The sequence below is a fragment of the Mustelus asterias genome, chromosome 20 (assembly GCF_964213995.1).
Source record: "Mustelus asterias chromosome 20, sMusAst1.hap1.1, whole genome shotgun sequence".
Lineage (NCBI taxonomy): Eukaryota > Metazoa > Chordata > Chondrichthyes > Carcharhiniformes > Triakidae > Mustelus > Mustelus asterias.
The window spans coordinates 47698996-47718709 of record NC_135820.1 but is presented as its reverse complement, the minus strand read 5'-3'; the positions used below and the strand labels follow the sequence as shown (position 1 = coordinate 47718709).

Genomic DNA, 19714 nt, shown 5'->3' with positions numbered 1-19714 from the left:
CCTAGGTGTGCACGGAAGATTGGGAGATGCCACAGACATCTCCGCTAAGGGTCTGGAAAGAACAAGTCGCGTAGAAGTTTAGAACGGCCTCCAATTTGACAGCCACCGAGAGTGGGTGCCCTCCACTGCCTCTCGGTGCCAGGTCCTGCAACAGGTGTCACATGGTCTCTTTTGGGAGTCGGAGATGTCGGCGGCACACGGTGTCCGACATCTGCTCGAAGGACACTCGTGCACGGAACTGTCAGGGTCTCTGCTCCCTCCTCCTCCTACGACCCCCAACCCCTCTGGGCAAATGGCGGCCACCTCCTGCCTCTGGTGGTTGTCTCCCTCTGGTCCTGCAAGTGGTAAGGCCTGGGCCTCCTGTGCCTGCAATTCCTCCCCCTGCTCCTCCTCCTCAGCCCCAGCAGCAACCAGAAGAACAGCTAATTCTATTGGTTGCATAGAAAAAACTATCTCGTTACTTTGAAGGGATGGGGGGGCGGCGGGGGAGGGCGGTGGAGGGGAGATGGAGAGGAACACATGTAGAGGTTATGGAACCCTGCTTGCCCCTAGCACATCTACAATCACAGCCCCCAACTGCCCCCCCAGTTCCCCCTGCCACATGCTCCCCACAATCACAGCCCTCCCAATTCCCCCGGCCAAATGCTCCCTACAATCACAGTTCCCCCAATCCTCCCAGTCACATGCTCCCCACAATCACAGCTCTTTAAAAATTTGAGGCTGCAGCAGTGCTTTTTGCAAGGGTTTGTGCGCATCCTTCAGCTGGAAGTAATCTGAGTGCACTAGGACCCAGCAGCATCGCAAGACTTGAGGTCAGTGCTGAGACCCGGGTCCGTGTTGCAAGACAAACATCGGAGACCCTGCAGAGCAACAGCCCCCCACCCCCCCTTACGCACTTGCAGAATTGCCACCGACCCAAGACAGAAAATGGCCGCAACAACAGGACACCCGTGAGTAGCAGAGAGCCGTCGGACACTACGCACTTACCTCCTCACTAACCCTTACTGATGGAGCACCTGAATTGGATTTTTATTGAGCATGTCTGATCCGCACCGACTCCCGATTGGTGAACATGGTGGTAAAAGGGGAGGTGCTGGTAAAGTTGGGTGTCCAGCCCATTGAGTCAATTCAAATACATTTAAATTGCCGTCGTGCCCATTTCGGGCACGGTGCTGATCATGTCCCTTTTCGGGCCTTGGTTAAAGGGGGAACCGGCATGGAGGTGGTCACGGTTCGTGCAACTCGCCTCATGCCCAATTTTACCAAGTTTTCGAGCCCGAAAACAGGCGCAACTTGATGGTAAAACCGGGCCCAAAGGGCCAATTTAGCATAGCCAATCTACCTAACCCACACATCTTTGGACTGTGGAAGGAATCCAGAGCACCCACAGGAAACCCATGCAGACACGGGGAGAATGTACAAACTCCACACAAACAGTGACCCAGGTCCCTGGAGCTGTGAGGCGTCAGTGCTAACCATTGTGCTACCGTGCTGCATGATCTCGGCTTCTGGCTTGTTGAACAAGTAATATTGCCTTGCTGGGCTGAACAGCTGTCTGTTGCATACCATCTAACTGGCAGCCTCATAGAAAAGGAACTCTTCACAGATTGAACACCAGGACCCATCGATGCTGATTCTGCTGGAAATTCTGTCCCAACGCCTAGAAGATTGATTCATTTCTGCAGGTCTATCTCACCACATGAAGTGAAAACTGAAAAAAATGCATGCAAGCCCCAAAATCCATTCTCCATTTTCGATGTTATCATACTCTACATAGCACACAAAAGAGTTTTAGCTCTCCCATTGTGTTTGGGTCATATATAACAGAGAGCGTTCCCCTATTTGACTCAATCTTGTTACAAGAGAAAATAGCCTTCAATGCTCCAAAGAGGTACATCAACAGAGGAGTCATTCCTGACCTTTACACCTCAGAGAATATGACCATCCAACCTATCGGGAGGCATTTTGTTCTTGCTGTGGGAAGTGCCAAAGTTGGCACCCGAGTGCCAGATAAATGATTGATGTTTGTCAATTGTATCAATTGAAGTTAAATACATATGGGTGAAAGACATTGATTGGACGGTTCCTTGAGCACACTTATTGACACGTGGGTTGAGTGGAGTCGGAAGATACATAACTAAATATTCCTGAAAAGAGAGATGTTACCGAAGCTTTTCACCTTGTACCGATGAGGACAAATGCAAGAATGCCAAACTTCAAAGGATCACAACAATTGCTTGGCTGGCAGGTCAACTTTGATTGGCTGAGGTATGGAGAAAGCAGCAGGGAACTGTAGGCTCCCCAGTGTTACTGTCTAATTCAAAAAAAGCACAAGGCTTGAAGATGATCCTTTTGTTGGCAAATAACAGATCCTATGCTGCTTCTGAAAAGTCTAAATGAGCCCTGTTATGAATGTGGCTGATTATCTTAAATTGGTTATTAGTGTAGCTATTAGCACACTCAGGATTGTTCAGCAAGTGTTGCCGGATCACAGAATCACATCTAATAGTAGATACTTTCTTTACATTCTTGCAAGTGAGGGCTGCTTGAGTTCAAGCCCTGCATCTTCCTTGAATTACCCAAAGATTTGGGGAACCTATAGTTCCCCAGGACTTGCTCAATGTCAATACCTCGACCAGAATTGATGTGCCAATCAATCAGCACCCCTTTTCTTACAGTGTAGATTGTTGTGATCGTGTAAAATATTGGGAGTTTTACATTTGCCCTGATGAATGCAAGACAAAAAGCTTCAATAACATATCTCTTTCAAGCAACATTCAAATTCTGTATAACCAAGAGATATATAAACCTGTAATGTTTCACTCTGTGAATAAATCTATCCTAAGTAAATCACAGAATTGTTACAGTGCAGAAGACAACCATTCGGTCTATTGAGTCTGCACTGATTCTCTGAAAGTGCATTCTAGCTCATCCCACTCTCCTACCCTATCTCTGTAGCTTTGCACATTCCTCCTTTTCAGATTTCAGTCCAATTCCCTTTTGAATACCTCGATCAAACCTGCCTCCATCACCCTCTCAGGAAATGTGTTCCAGACTCCAACCACCCTTTGAATGAAAACAAAATCCTCACATCACTCCTATTTCTTTTGCCCATTGTTTTGAATCTGCCTTTTAGTTCTTGATGCTCTCCTCAGAGGGAACTGTTTCTCACTATTGACTCTGTCCATATACCTCAGGATCTGAATACCTCTATTATATCTCCTCTTAACCTTATTTTCCCCAAGGAAAACAGATCCAATCTCTCCAATATACCGTCACAGCTACATTTATTTATTCCTGCAATCATTTTTATGAACCTTCTCTGCACTCTCTCCAACACCTTAACATCCTCCCTCAAAAATGGCACACACAGCTGCTCCAGATGAGGCCTAGTTAGTGTCTTAAACCAGTTCAACATGACCTCCTTACTCTTGTACTCAATGTCCCTGTTAATAGAACCTAGGATACTATATGCTTTATTAACTGCTCTCTCAACATGCCCTGCCACCTTCAGTGACTTATGTGCATATAAACCAAGTTTTCTCTGTCCCTGCACTTTCTTTAGAGTTTCCCCCTTTATTTTATACTGTCTCTCCATATTCTTCATGCCAAAATGAATCACCTCACACTTCTCTGCATTGAACTTCATCCGCCATATGTCTGCCCAATCCACCAATATGTCTATGTCCTTTTGAAGTTCAAGACTATTCCCAACACAGTTGACAACGCTTCAATTCTTTGTATCATATGCAAATTTTGAAATCATGCCTTGCACGCCACAGTCTAAGTCATTGATATACAACAGGACAAGCAAGAGTCCCAACCCTGGGGAACTCCAGTCCAAACCTTCTTCCAATCTGAAAAACAACTATTTATCATTACTTGCTGTTTTCTTTCACTCAGCTAATTTCTTATCCAAGTGTCTACTTTCCCTTTTATTGCATGAAGTAGAATTTTGCTCATGTCTGTTGTCTGGCACTGTATCAAATACCTTCTGAAAATCTACATACGCCACATCAACAGCATGGTCCTTATTGACCTCCTCTGTTACCACCTCAAAAAAATCCAGCAAGTTAAACATGCCCTAAATGAATCCATGCTGACTTTCCTTTATTATCTTACACTTTTCCACATGAATACTGATTTTGCTCTGAACTATAGTTTCCAGAAGTTTCCTACCACTGATGTCTACACTTAAGTTGGGGGTGGCATAGTGGCACGGTGGTTAGCACTGCTTCTTCACAGCTCCAGGGACCTGGGTTCAATTCCCAGCTTGGGTCACTGTCTGTGTGGAGTTTGCACGTTCTCCCCGTGTCTGCGTGGGTTTCCTCCGGGTGCTCTGGTTTCCTTCACAGTCCAAAGCTGTGCATTGGCCATGCTAAATTGCTCCTTAGTGTCCCAGGATATGTAGGTTAGAGGGATTAGTGGGGTAAAAATGTGGGTTTATGGGGATAAGGCCCAGGTGGGATTGTTGTCAGTGCAGATGCGATGGGCTGAATGGCCTCCTCCTGCACTGTCGGGTTTCTATGATTTCTATGAAGCCAAACTGGCAAGTCTGTAGTTGCTGGTCTTATCCTTGTGCCCCTTTTTGAACAGAGGTGTAACATCCACAATTCTCCAGTCCTCAGGCACCATCTCTGTGTCTAAGGAGGCCTGGAAGATTATCACCAGTGTCTCCACAATTGCCACTCCCACCTCCCCCAGTATCCCTGGATGCATCTCATTTGATCCTGGTGTCTTATCACTTTTTAGTAAAGGTAGCCTTTCTAACACCTCCTCCATCTCAATTGTAAATTCCTCAATTGTACAGGTATCTCTTCCCTTACCTCAGCCTGGGTGGCATTCTATTTCTTTGTAAAGACAGATGCAAAGAACTCGTTTAATACCTTTGTGAATTCTCCTGCCTCCAAGTGCAAGTCACATTTTTTTATCCCTAATTCTTTCTTGTCTCATTCTTTCTTGTATCACCCTCTTACTATTTACATGCTTATAAAAGACCTTGGGATTCTCTTTTATGTTAGCTGCCTGTCTCTCTCCATGCTTCCTCCTTGCATTTCTTATTAGTTTTTTTCATTTTCTGGTTCTGCGAAGGTACCTGTGACTCACCTGACGAAGGGGCTTGGAGCTCCGAAAGCTTGTGTGGCTTTTGCTACCAAATAAACCTATTGGACTTTAACCTGGTGTTGTTAAACTTCTTACTGTGAAGGTACCACATAGACAGTATGTTCATCTCTATGGCCAAATCCCATGGGGACAATGCCTATTTATTCTACCCTTTCCTCTTGTAAAATGATGCTGATGATGGAGGGATCACTGTAGACCACTCAGAAACTGGCCAGGGAAATGATTGCAATGATTTTTGTGGAGTTGGGAAAGTGAACGGTTCTGGTAGTCCCACAACATACTTACAATTCACAACCAGCCTGCCCTATCCCTCCCTGTGACTGCTTGTTAACCCAACACATCATACCCAACTTGGCTCCACAGTAAGCGAACAGATTTCATACCCATCCTAACTTCCTCCCCTAAACAAAGAGGCACTGGCCTCTATTTGGTTTAGACCACTCGCCAAGAACATCAGACAAGCCGTGCATTCACACCTCCCGCCACATCTCTACATAAAGTAAAAAGCACCCCAACTACTTTCAGTGGGCTATGGGCAACAGCAGGAAATAACATGTGCTCCCTTATTAATTCTCTACAGTGGACCATGCTTTGACCGTAAAGCAAAAGGTTTGTAAGTGCTTCCAGATTCACTGAGCTCTGATCTCCTTCGATCATTCCCCCCATATTTTCCTGCCTTTCAATGGTAACCTGATATTTTTCTGGTATGCTCCATTGTGAATCTTTGAAATGTGCTTTAACAGCCTCAGGGATAATCATAGCTCAGCCAGAGGATGTTTGCTTTGTTTCGAAAGAATTTCATCCAATTGCAGTTTTATTCAGTTCTTGACCACTGTGACCTACTGCCGCAGTTCCTTTATGCCCTGCAGTGTCTGTTGGCAAGGTATAGTCCACAGCAAAAAGGGATTCTCTTTTCAAATCCTGTATCAACATGTGCACAGGGAATGTTGTCTCAACTCCAAAAGATTTGGAATCGGATCTGAAGTTCAGCTTCAGAGAGGAAGTGGAATCCACAAGGTACCAAAATTCAGTCGGAATAGATGTTTGTTAGTTTAAGATATTAAATAACATCTTCTCGATATCCAACCAGCTTTGAAAATTAGACTCGTCCTTGCCACACGTGAGGGAGAATGACCTCACACTAAACACTCTTGCCTGCTTGAAAGTTAACTCATTTTGACATGTTAGTCTCCCAGAATTGCACATACCTAATTATAGAATGATTACAACACAGAATGGCCCATTGCATCTGTGATGGCTCTCAGCAAGAGCAATCCAGCTCATCCCAACCCCCACCCTTCTTCACACTTAACGCCCCCCACCCCCCGCCCTCGATCTTTCTCCACAGACCTGCAGATTTTCTCTCTTCAGGAACTTATCCAATTGCCTTTTAAAAGCCTCAGATTGAATTGGCCTTCACCATTCCCTCAGGCAGTGCATCCCCAGATCCTAATCACACACTGCGCAAAAACATTCTTCCTCATGCCATCCTCATTACTTCTTCCAAACACCTTAAGTAAATATCTTCTGGTTCTTGACCATTCTGGAACCATTCTGTTCTGGGGACCTGGGTTCAAATCTCACCATGGCAGATGGTAGAATTTGAATTCAATAAAAAAAATCTGGAATTAAGAATCTACTGACGACCAAGAAATCTTTGCCGATTGTTGAAAAAACCCATCTGGTTCACCAATGTCCTTTAGGGAAGGAAATCTGCTGTCCTTACCTGGTCTGGCCTATATGTGACTCCAGAGCCACAGTAATGTGGTTGACTCTCAACTGCCCTCAGGCAACTGGGGATGGGCAATAAGAACTAGCCAACCAGTGATGCCCATGTCCCACAAATGCATTTTTAAAATATCTCCCATTGTGAATAGCTTTCTCCCGATCTAATTTGTCTAAAACCATCTGGGATTTGAATGCCTCAATCAAATCCCCTTTCCACTTTCCCTTTTCCTAGGAGAGCAGCCCAATTTCTCCAATCTATCCGCCCAACTTAAGTCCCCGATCCCTGGAATCATTCTTGTAAATCTTTTCTGCACCTTCCCTGAAGCCTCACTTGTTTCCTGAAGTGTGGTGCCCAGAACTGGACACAATAATCCAGTTGAGGGTGGGCCAGTTTTTTGTAAGGCTTCATCATATCTTTCATGCTTTTGTACTCTATTCCTCTATTTATAAAAAGCCCAGGATTCCGCATGCCTCCTTAGCCACTTTCTCAACCTGTTTTGCCACTTGCAATGATTTGTGCAAATACACCCCTCTTCTTTCTGTCCCTGTACCCTCCCTTTAGAATTGGCCCCTTTAATTATGTTGCTTCTCCTGTTCTTCCGACCAAAATGTATCACTTCATATTTCGCTAAATTAAGTTCCATCTGCAGTCGGACCGTCCATTTCACCAGCCTGTCCATGTCTTCTTGAAGTTTATCACTGCCCTCCTCACAGTTTTGTGCTATCTGCACATTTTAAAATGATGTCCTGTATACCCAAGTCAACAGCGTCAAGAAAAGTAGGGGCAAAAAACAAATGACTGCGAAGGCTGGAATTTGAAACAAAAACAGAAAATGCTGGAAAATCTCAGCAGGTCTGACAGCATCTGTGGAGAAGGAACAGAGCTACTGTGCACCACCTCCCTCCCCGCCCCCCCGATGATCCTCATTTCATTCACCTATGGACTGGGTCCCTCAGTAATCCTAGATCTCTGGTGGGAGCACTCTGTCAAGCAATGGAGAGCTGCGACCTCTGTTTGACTGGCAGTTTTCTGGGAGGTGGGGACGATTTCTGCCTCCGAAGTTCCAAGTTGTCATTGTTGGGCCTTCTCTAGCAAACTAACTTTCGGAAGATTAGGGCTGGCAGGGTTCTCCGCCGTTCCGAGCTTAGGTTAAAATAGCATATTGCGATGGCACCATCAGATATCGAACCTCACGTTTATAAAGGACCGTGCCAATTTGGGGTTGGTGCCTGCAGTCAATTGGGGAGCAGGTAAGGAGTGGGCAAGTCCCTCCTCCATCTTAAATGTTCAGTTTCCGCTTGCATGGAGACAGTTTCAATATAGACAATCTGATTAAAATATAGAATGGACAAAACGTAACAACCTGAAAACTCAAATCATTGAATGTTACCTTGATCTGAATTGCAACAAGCCTGCAATGTTGCTTAAAAACATTCTGGGATGTTGAACAGCTGTTTTGGAAGGTAAAATGGTTTTTTAGAACACATTATAGCAATCAACAATTATCTGTGATAGCCAATGTTATGATTGCAGTGTGTTTTAACGTAATGTCCCTCCCATTGTTATTCCTTTCCATGCTCTGTTCAAGTCGATTATTTCTTTTCGAACATTTTATTTCAGAAAAGATCAAGATTTAACTAATCAACCTTGCATGCATCATGTACCCAAACCTCACGTCAGTTGCACTCCAGCAGCAGGATAAATCTATTGTTCTCATTTATATGCTGGAGTTTGTAAAGAAAACAGATGAGTTAAAAACAGTGGGCCATGTAAAAAAAATCAATCCCTTATCAGTTGTTCAGCAAAAGCATTGGACGTCTAGTGCAACTTTTTCTTTGCATCTTTTCTCAGCCTCTGGAACACAGTTGTCTTTGGTCTATACTTTCCTCACTAAGCTTTTAATCTGCTGAGCCCTTCCCCAGCTATGACATTCACCCATAAGGTATGCCATCCATCCACTTTGAAAATGAGATAAGAAGCGTAGAAGTGGTGTCTGCTGGGAGGGCAGAATACTGTTCGAATTCCCAGTCAGATTTAGATGCTGGTCACTTTTAGCCAAATCCATCTGGTGGGAAGTGGACAGTCTCAGGTGCAAGACTAATTTTGCACTCCATTGGACTGGACAAAATGTAAATTGATGTCCCACTCAATTCAATAGATTTTCTGCCTGGCCAATTAAGTTAAAACATCACCACTCACTCCCCCCACTCCAATACCCCACCCCAACCCAGCTATTGAATCCTTGGTAGACACACTAGAGGCGATTCTCTGCTCCTGTTAGCTGCAGTCAGGATCACTGCTGGCCCGTTGAATCAGGTGTGAGAGCCAAAACGAGATTCTCGCCAGGCATCAACCTCATTGTGAGTCCGTCTGCCCGCCGAACCGGCTCTGGTCAGGTTCCTGAACCTCATTATTAGGCACGTTTCCTATTTTGAATGTCATTAATGGGCAGGAAGCTCAATTCTCCAGACTCCTGGAATGCTCCCTTCCCCCCACCCCCAATGGGAAGTCCAGCAGTGCCAAACACCTGACAAGCGTGGGCCAGGCGTCCTAGACTCCGAGGGGCGAGAGGGTGGGGGAGGAGGTAAGTTATGAGCCCATGTGCCGCTCTGCCCCTGACAGGCTGCCCCTGACAGGAGGATCCCCAAGGGATCTGGGGTTGGGTAGCCTTGGGCTGCGGGGGAAAGGGTTGACCTCGGGGCTCTCCCCTGGGATGGGGGTCTCACGGCAGGACTTCAGTCTGAGCATGATGATCTCAGGCAGCATTTAGTTAAAAATCTTCACTCTTGTCGGTGTACTTTAAAACCTTTGAAGTGCCCTGGTCACTTTAATATCCTTCAAAGATGGCCTCCCAATCTCTGTGAAGCCAGGCTGGCCCGTGTGCTCCCCAATTTGAACAGTTTTAACTCTAAAAGGAGGGTGAATAGCACCTAGCAAGAGCTGCCAGTGCCAGCCTGAAACATTCTGGGTTTCCCGCTGGTGGCAGCACCTAGTTTTTTTCACGGTGAATCACAGGCACTGTTTCAAACTCTGATGTGCATATTAAGTGATGGTATCAATCATGTCAGTAAACGGGACAGTTTTTGGATTGTTAAGAACTTAAGAACTACAGTTGCATTTAAGATTCATGTTCAAACTTAAACTACTAGATACCAAGGTAAGGTACTGGTCCGATTTAAAATCCTTCCCTTGAGTATGCTTTTAATACATTAAATTTTAAAAACTACATCATGATTCTTAGCTATAACAGTGATAGCAAACTACAATTCATTTTACATATTAAAATGTCACCATTGCTTTAAAATCATATTTACAAGTTGAATTTGAATGCATTATTTTAAATAAGCCTTAAATCACCATTTTGTGCAAGAATTTCAGGGAGCTGTAGATAACTTAAAGACTGCAGCAATTTTTGCCCATTAAAAACATGTCATGTGGTGATTGTCCCTGTAAGGATTCAACTGCAGAGTAAGGATCACATGACCTTGGGTACCAAATGGGGATCCAGGTGGGCAATCAGTCTGGTGTGCTCGGGTTTCTGTTCCAGAAACTTCTTGGAAGCTGACTGTCAGCATCGAAGCGTATTGAGATGGATAGAAAACTGGTTGGCAGAGAGAAAACAAAGAGTAGGAATTAATGTGTGCTTTTCAAATTGGCAGGCAGTAACTAGTGGGTTGCCACAGGGATCGGTGCTGGGACCCCAGCTATTCACAATATATACTAATGATTTGGATGAGGGAACAAAATATGATATCTCAAAGTTTGCAGATGATACCAGGTTGGGTGGGAGGGTAAAACGTGACGAGGATGCAGAGATCCTTCAGAATGATCTGGACAGGGTGGGTGAGTGGGCAAATCAGTGGCAGATGCAGTGTAATTTAGATAAATGTGAGGTTATTCACTTTGGAAGTAAAAACAAGGTGGCAGATTACTACCTACATGGCTGTAAATTGGGAGAGGGGAGTGTGCAGCGGGGCCTGGGTGTCCTTGTGCACCAGTCACTGAAGGTGCAGCAGGCAGTAAAGGCGGCAAATGGCATGTTGGCCTTCATTGCGAGAGGTTCCCAGTGCAGGAGCAGGGATGTGTTGATGCAATTATACAGGGCCTTGGTGAGGCCACACCTAGAGTACTGTGTGCAGTTTTGGTCTCCTTTTCTGAGGAAGGATGTTCTTGCTCTTGAGGGAGTGCAATGAAAGTTTACCAGGGTGATTCCGGGGATGGTGGGACTGATGTATGAGGAGAGATTGACTAGGTTAGGATTGTTTTCGCTGGAGTTCAGACGAATGACGGGAGATCTCACAGAGACTTATAAAATTCTAACAGGACAAGACAGGGTAAATGAGGGAGGATATTCCCGATGGTGGGGGAGTCGAGAACCAGGGGTCACAGTCTTAGGATTCAGGGTAGACCATTTAGGACAGAGGTGAGGAGACATTTCTTCACCCAAAGAGTGGTGAGCCTGTGGAATTCATTACCACAGGAAGTAGTTGATTCCAAAACATTGAATTTATTCATGAGGCGGCTGGATATAGCACTTGGGGCGAATGGGATCAAAGGTTATGGGGAGAAAGCAGGATTAGACTATTGAGTTGGATGATCAGCCATGATCGTAATGAATGGCGGAGCAGGCTCAAAGAGCCAAATGGCCTCCTCTTGCTCTGACCTTCTGTGTTTCTATGTTGTTTTATAGTTAGATCATTGAAACCCTACAGTGCAGAAGGAAGCCATTTGGCCCATCAAGTCTGCACTGACAACAATCCCACCCAGGCCCGATCGCCATAACCCCATACATTTTATCCACTAATCCCCTCTAACTAATCTACAGATCCCGGGACATTAAGGGGCAATTTACCTTGGCCAATCAACCGAACCCGCACATCTTTGGACTGTGGGAGAAAACCGGAGCACCCCAAGGAAACCCACACAGACACAGGGAGAACGTGCAAACTTCACACGGACAGTGACCCAAGACAGGAATCGAACCCAGGTCACTGGAGCTGTGAAGCAGAAGTGCTATCCACTGTGCCACCGTGTCGTAAATAAATGTTGCAGTTCTTATTTACCCGACTGGTGAATTTTACATGTCATATTCCTAACTTTTAAGATATGAACGTTATTCAATGTGGACTCAATTAAATTAACTTTTGCTTATTAAAATGAACCACATGCTACTGCAAAGATGGCTGCTGAAGGTTAAGTGACTTTGCTTATGTCCTTGAAAACTGACCCACTGTCTGAGAGACAAAAAGAGCACATCCCAGATGTAAAAGCTACCAATTACATACATCATGAGACCATCTCAAGACATTCCCATATGGAATGCGTCTTTTATTGCAACAAAGAAGGTCTTACTCCCCCCTCACAATGAAGGTCTTAAAACAATAACCCAAGATTTGGCTCATCAACCTAAGACCACCAACATATTTAGTAAAGGGACCACAGTGTAAGGAATTGCATGGTGAGGCAACCATGTTTTGTCCCTTTTAATCTTGAAATACTATTCGTAGAAAGACAACATTTCAAGATGGGACTGAAAGAAAGGGCAATAACATCAATGCCTTAAGAACTGGAGGCTGAAGATCTCCAAGTTATTCATTTTTGACTCCACCAATACAGCAAACTATAATCTTGGTGATGAGGTTATGGTGAGATTAACCGCAATTGTAAAATCCCACCCAAGGTCAACGGACCTTTTCGTTGTCCACCCTTTGCCCGCTCCGATTCCTGTGGCGGGCAGGACGGTAAAATTCCGGCCCATGTGCAACTAACTTTGGGACCTGCAAAAAGTGCACCCCTTCAAGAGAATCCTGAAATAACTTTTCAACTTTAACTGTAAAATTCACTCAAACTACACTTCAGGAATGAGAAGTCTTTTCATCGGGCAACACGTGTTTTCCAGAAGAAAACAATTGTATGAATTATTAAGTGTTTCTTTTGATGATCTGTTGTAAAAGTGCACTATTATCTTCAACCACACTTCCCTCAAGTGTGTTTTTGGGTCTGTTTGTGTGAATGGATGTAACAGCGTTAGGTTGTGGGGTCAGTACGAATCAATTGTTTTCCTTTGTTTTAAACCCGTGAATGGCTTGCTGCTGGATTTTCAAATCGTCCACACACTCAGGAGGTTAAAAATACATACACACACACACACGTCTTTCTCGCAAAGATTTACTGATTACAGAAAGTTAAGAAGGGAATGGGGATTTGAGCAGTTCTCTCCCATCCTGTCCGCAACAATATAAAAATCATTTCCGTGCACTGATATCCAACTTAATTTCTATTGTAGCTATGTGGAAGGAGAAAGAGAGGAGAATTAGACAGTGGTAGCTTTTCACCTCAATGCTCAGTGACTCTGAAAGATATTCATCATCAGTAATTTTCCTAAGAGTGGAATTATCGCTATTGAAAAATCAGCTCCAGCTCTTATCTGTTACTGCATAGGGGAGAGCAGCATTTTTTAACTATTACTTGGATGTACCAACATTGACCCAATGATAATGCAGCCAAAAGAGAGAATGCTGGAAAATCTCAGCAGGTCTGGCAGCATCTGTAAGGAGAGAAAAGAGCTGACGTTTTGAGTCCAGAGACCCTTTGTCAAAGCTAAAAGGCATAGAAAGTGAGAGATATTTATACTGCAGGGTGAGGGAATGAAAGATGAGTCACAGCCATAGAAACCAGAGGAAAAGGCTGCTTAATAGCTGTCCACAGAGAGAATAAAGGGTGTGAATGGCCAAACGGCAGAGAAGTTGTAAGCTGTGACAGATGAAGATGTTGGGGGAGAGGAGGTGGGGGGCAAGATGGGACTGAGGTAGAATGTAGAAAAGGGGAGGCGGGGGAGGAGAAAAGGTAAGGGAAGGGGGATGAAATGGGGGAAAGAGTGGGGGGAAGAAAAATGAAGAAAGACATGAAAATAAAAGGTAGAGAACAATAAAAATTTAAATAAAATAGAATGAAAACAAAGGGGGCCGAGGTGGGGTAGAACAAATCATCTGAAGATGTTGAATTCGATGTTGAGACCAGAAGGCTGTAAAGTGCCTCGCCAGAAGATGAGATGCTGTTCCTTCAGTTTGCGTTGAGCTTCACTGGAACACTGCAGCAAGCCAAGGACAGACATGTGGGCATGGGAGCAGGATCGTGTGTTAAAATGGCAAGCAACCGGAAGGCCAGGGTCCTGATTGTGCACAAACCGAAGGTGCTCAACAAAGCGATCACCCAGTCTACGCTTGGTCTCTGCGATATAGAGGAGACCACATTGGGAGCAGCGAATGCAATAGACCAAATTGAAAGAGGTGCAAGTGAAACACTGCTTAACCTGGAATGAATGTTTTGAACCTTGGATGGTGAGCATTGAAGAGGTAAAGGGACAGGTGTTACACCTTCTGTGAGTGCATGGGAAGGTGCCCTGAGTGACGGGAGAGCTGTTGGCTATAAATATCTCCCACTATCTATGCCTTTTAGCTTTGACAAAGGGTCTTCTGGACTCAAAACATCAGCTTTTTTTTCTCCTTACAGTTGCTGCCAGACCTGTTGAGATTTTCCAGCGTTTTCTCTTTTGGTTTCAGATTCCAGCATCCGCAGTAATTTGCTTTTATCCAGTGATAATGCAGCCAATTGAGTTACAAGGCTGTGAGTCCAAGCCTCTCCAGAGACCTGAGCACACAATCTAGGCTGTCACTTCAGGGCAGACTGAGGGAGTGCTGCACTGTTGGAGATCTTGTCCTGTAAATATGATATTGGACAAAGGCCTTATCTGTTTCTTCAGCAGCAAAGGAAGATCTTCTGATTCCTGGCTAACATCTATCCCTTGCACAACCACACTAAAATACCTAAAGTAGATTATATTTGGTTAATTTTCTCATTGCTGTTCATTAGACTTTGTTGTGTATAAATTTGATGCCTCAGTTATTTACAATACTCTTCAGAACTTTCATCAGCTGGGAAATAATACAAATATAACATTTTTCTTTTGTCTTTTAGGTTGTTAAGGATGGGGTGGGGGGTGTGTCAGTTCAAGCAAAACTGTTACCCGCTTCGCGTCTGTCCATAAATAGAAGATAATTTGAATTAGTTTGAAAAAATTAGCAGTGGCATATTTTTCTCAGGCTCTTGACTTTTGTGTGATCCAATTTTACTAATAATCCTCTACAAACTTGGGCTAGGATTAACTCAGAGGATTAATTTATTTCACACATTCAAAATTTGCAAAAGGAGTGTCTGCAACGTCCCACGAGCACTCACACAACAAAAAAGGAGGATAGACAGAGGGACATTTACAGTCAAAGGACCACAGAAAAACAGAATTCTGGTTCATTTGAATTCCAGAGTCCAAAGTCAGGGTACAATGCAGAACTCTTTCATGTAGGCATTTAGAGTTTGGCTGGCTGGAAGCAGGGGTGGCAAGATTCACTTCTCAGGTGGTGAGAAGCAGGCATGCGGAGACTGAGTAGGTGCTGTGGGCAATGGTACAAAACCAGGCTAGATGGATTGCTTGTTCTGTCTGGGCAGAGCTGGCTTCTTTGTGGCTTGCCAGTCAGATCGTAAAACAGCAATCTGCCATGTGCAGCCCAGAAATGTAATATTAAACTGTTCCAAAAGCTAGAGTCTTGGATCATTTGGCCTTCCTCCTCCATAATGACTTTAAAAGAGGTGTTTATCCAGCGTCTGGAGTTGGCATTTTTTTTCAGGGCTGAGAATGTCTCTGCCACTATTCACGTTGAGAGTCTGACACTTGGGAAGCCTTTGTCTCAGTAGACCCACTGACTCCACTAGCAAGATTAGCTGAGCAATTGCAAATGGCCGACCTCTAACTCGATTTGAAATTGGTCTGACGAGTCTCAGGTTGTCTGTCAGTGCCTCCTTAGGCATAACGAGGTATGGCATTCCCAAAACTGAAAGCAGAATTCTTTTGTTGGAGACTGCTGGGGATAACTTCAGGACAGAGGGTGAACCATCTTTGTTCAGCAGGAAAGTCCAGTTTTAAAATAAGGACTAGCAACCAGGATAACATTTAAAATTTATACAGTGATGGGGTTCTTTTCCAGGTCGGAGGAACCCAACAAGATGTTGTAGCTATAAGAACATTTCTAGCAAACTGAAGTTTCTGTGCAATTCCAATCCAAATTGCAAGAACCATGGTAAAAATTGCAGTTTTTCTTGTTAAAATCATTTTCTACTTACTTCCATTCTGCATCAAAAATGTACTTTGCTCTTAGATGAATAACATTTCAGAGCTCCTTGAAGCTCACTCACTCAGCAAAAGTCTCTCTCTACCACCAGAAAGAATGATTTCAATCTTGAGCTTCACTGGTTTTGGTCACATTCAAGCCTTGAGCATATAATCTCATTTGACACTTGAGTGCAGCACTGAGTGAGTGCTGCAGTATCACAGGGTCCACATTTTGGATGAGCCTTTAAACCTCGGCCTTGTCTCCCTATAAAAGATGAGATGAGGGGTACTTCAAAAAGAAACAGTGATTTTTTTTTCTGATATCCTGGTCAAATCCTCTCATCAACAACACCAGACCAGCATCTCATTTATGTTTTGATATCTGGTTATGCGCAAATTGGCTGCTATGTTTGCCTACAGAACAGGTGCATCCATAAAAGCAACTAACTGGCTGTAAAGCACTTGGGGACATCACAAGCACACGAAGTGCACTATATAAATGCAAACTCTTTCTTCTCTTGCAAATGACCTATGAAACTCCACAGACCATCTCTTGTTCACCAGCTCCAAAGCTCAGACAAGACTTGCAACAGGCGACAGATTTAAACAACTGTTACTTAATTGTATTGAAGCTTGAACAATAAATTGTACTGTTGAACTCTGAGCAATTAAACAAAAGAACAGTATGCAGTGAGTTTATGGATAATAAAGAATCAGCCAAGCCAGAACTGCCACTGAAAGAATTGCTGATTCCACTGCAGATAACTGCTCTCTCTTCTCCACATGCAGGTTACAAATAAAATCTCAAATCAATTGGAACTGTAGATACTAGAAAATCATCAGACAATTGTGTGAATGAGCTGGTTGGTTTTTAATTAAAAAACAACCTGCTAGAAGCTCATGCATAGAATCAACTTTCATCAAACAAATCCAAAGTAGATTGCGATCTGTCCCAATATCATGAATCGAGTTCTTGGTTGGATCTGGTGCAAAAATGTGCTTCAAGAGTCTTTGGAAATCCTATTATTTGTTTCTTGCAGTTTTCTTTGGGACTCCAGGAATCGTCTCAAACTCAGTTCATTCTGGGTTTGTGGCAAACATATCCAGTTTATCACTAAGATTAAATACTGCAGAGGCTGGATTCTGAAACAAAAACTGAAAACGCTGGAAAATCTCAGCAGGTCTGACAACATCTGTGGGGAGTGAGTAGAGCCAATGTTTCGAGTCTGGATGACCCTTCATCAGAGGATAATACTGTCTTGGATATTTGCCTCTGTGGCCGGTAGATTATTGAAGCTAAGTCAGTTATCCTCTCCTGTTGGTTCTCCTACCACTGGCAACAGACGCAGCCCAGCAGCTATGTCAAAGAACCAAAAACAATACAGCACGGGAGCAGGCCCTTTGGCCCATCAAACCTGCACAGATACACTGTTTCTATCCCTCAGTTTGCCTCCTGTTCATATGTCTATCAAGATAGACCTTGAACATTGCTAACATTCCTGCTTCCACCACCTCCATTGGTGCCAGGCACCCAAAACCCTCTGTGTGAAAAACTTTGACCGCACGTCTCCCCTAAACTTAGTGCCTTCTTGTAGTCAGCCCTTCCACCCTGGGAAAATTCTCTGACTCTCCACCTTATCGATGCCTCTCATTTTGCAGACTTCTATCAGGATGTCCCTCAGCCTCCATCTTTCCAGTGAAAACAATCAGAGTTTATCCAACCTCTTCTCATACATAAAACCCTCCCAACCAGACAACATCCTGGTAAACTTTCTTTGCACCCTCTCCAAAGCATCCACATCCTTCTGGTAGTGTGGCAGTAAGAACTGCATGCAATATTCCAAATGCGGCCTAACTAAAGTTTTACACAGCTGTAACATAACTTGCCAACTTTTACACTTGATGAAGGCAAGCATATTGTATGCCTTCTTGATCACCTTGTTCACCTGTGTTGCCACTTTCAGGGCTCCATGGACCCATACGCCTAGATCACTCTGTATGTCAGTGCTCCTAAGGGTTCTGCCATTTACTTTATAATTCGCACCTAAATTTGATCTTCCAAAATGCATCACCTCGCACTTGTCTGGATTAAACTATCTGCCATTTATCTGTTCAAGTCTGCAATATATCTATATCCTGTTGTATTTTTGACAATCCTTGTCACTATCTGCAACTCCTCAAATTTTTGTGTCATCCGCAAACTTACTAATCAGCCCACACACATTTTCCTCCAGATAATTTTTTTGTATTACAAACAACAAAGATCCCAGCATTAATCTCTGTGGAACACCGCGAGTTACTGATCTCCATTTTGAAAAGCACCCTTCCATCACTACTCTGTCTTCTATGACCAACGGTAAGAAGTCGCACAACACCAGGTTAAAGTCCAACAGGTTTATTTGGTAGCAAATACCATAAGCTTTCGGAGCACAGCTCCTTCATCAGATTTCCACTCCATCTGACGAAGGAGCAGTGCTCCGAAAGCTTATGGTATTTGCTACCAAATAAACCTGTTGGACTTTAACCTGGTGTTGTGAGACTTCTTACCGTGTTCACCCCAGTCCAACGCCGGCATCTCCACTTCTATGACCAAGCCAGTTCTGTACCCATCTAGCGAGCACACTCCGGGTCCCATGAGACTTTATCTTTTGTATCAGCCTGCCATGAGGAATTTTGTCAAATTCCTTACTAAAGTCCATGTAGACAACATTCACTGCCTTTCCCTCATCAATCATTTTTGTCACCTCCTCAAAAAACTCATTCAAGTTAGTGAGACATGACCTTCCCCGCAGAAAACCATGCTATTACTAACAAGTCCATTCACTTCCAAATGGAAATAAATCCTGTCTCTCAGAATCTTCTCCAAAAGCTTCCCCACCACTGACATCAGGCTCACTGGCCTGTCATTACCTAGATTATCTCCGTTTCCCTTCTTAAACAAAGGAACAGCATTGGCCATTCTCCAAGCCTCTGGAACCTCACCTGTGGCCAAAGAGGATAGAAAGATATCTGTTAAGGTCCCTGCTAATTCCTCTCTTGCCTCCCACAGTATCCTGGGATAATTCCCATCCACTCCGGGACTTGTCTACCCTAATGCATTTTACGACACCCAATACTTCCTCCTTCATTGTACTGACCTGTCCAAGAGTGTTCACACACCCTTCCCTAATCTCAACATCCCAATGTCCTTCTCTGGTGAATACCGTGCAAAGTACCCATTAAGGATCTCATCCATTTCCTCTGGCTCCACACATAACCACCCTCCTTTATCCTTGAGTGGGGCTTTCTCTTTCCCTTGATACCCTCTTGCTTTTATCGAAAACATAATCTCCAAAACTAACTGTGTTATGGTAAGTGGAGGTCAGCCATCTCAGCTCCAGGTCATCACTGCAGGAGTCCCTCAGTGAAGTGTCCTAGGCCCAACAATCTTCAGCTGCTTCATCAATGGCCTTCCTTCCATCATAAGGTCAGAAGTGGGGATGTTCACTGATGACTGCACAGTGTTCAGCACCACTGGCAGCTCATCATATACTGAAGGAGTGCATGCCCATATGCAACAAGACCTGGACGATATCCAGGCGTGGGCTGGTACATTGCAAGTAACATTTGTGTCACATAAGAGCCAGGCAGTGACCATCTCCAACAACTATCGCCTCTTGATATTCCAGCAATAGTACTGGAAACTTCTCTAAAAC

The 19714-nt window shown here is 44.2% G+C and overlaps 1 protein-coding gene across 1 annotated transcript in view; it reads right to left on the bottom strand.

The window, feature by feature from the left end:
* Nucleotides 1-19714, bottom strand: part of LOC144508504 (cadherin-4-like) — a 650983-nt gene that overhangs the window by 200450 nt on the left and 430819 nt on the right. The gene's annotated exons all lie outside the window — the stretch shown is intronic.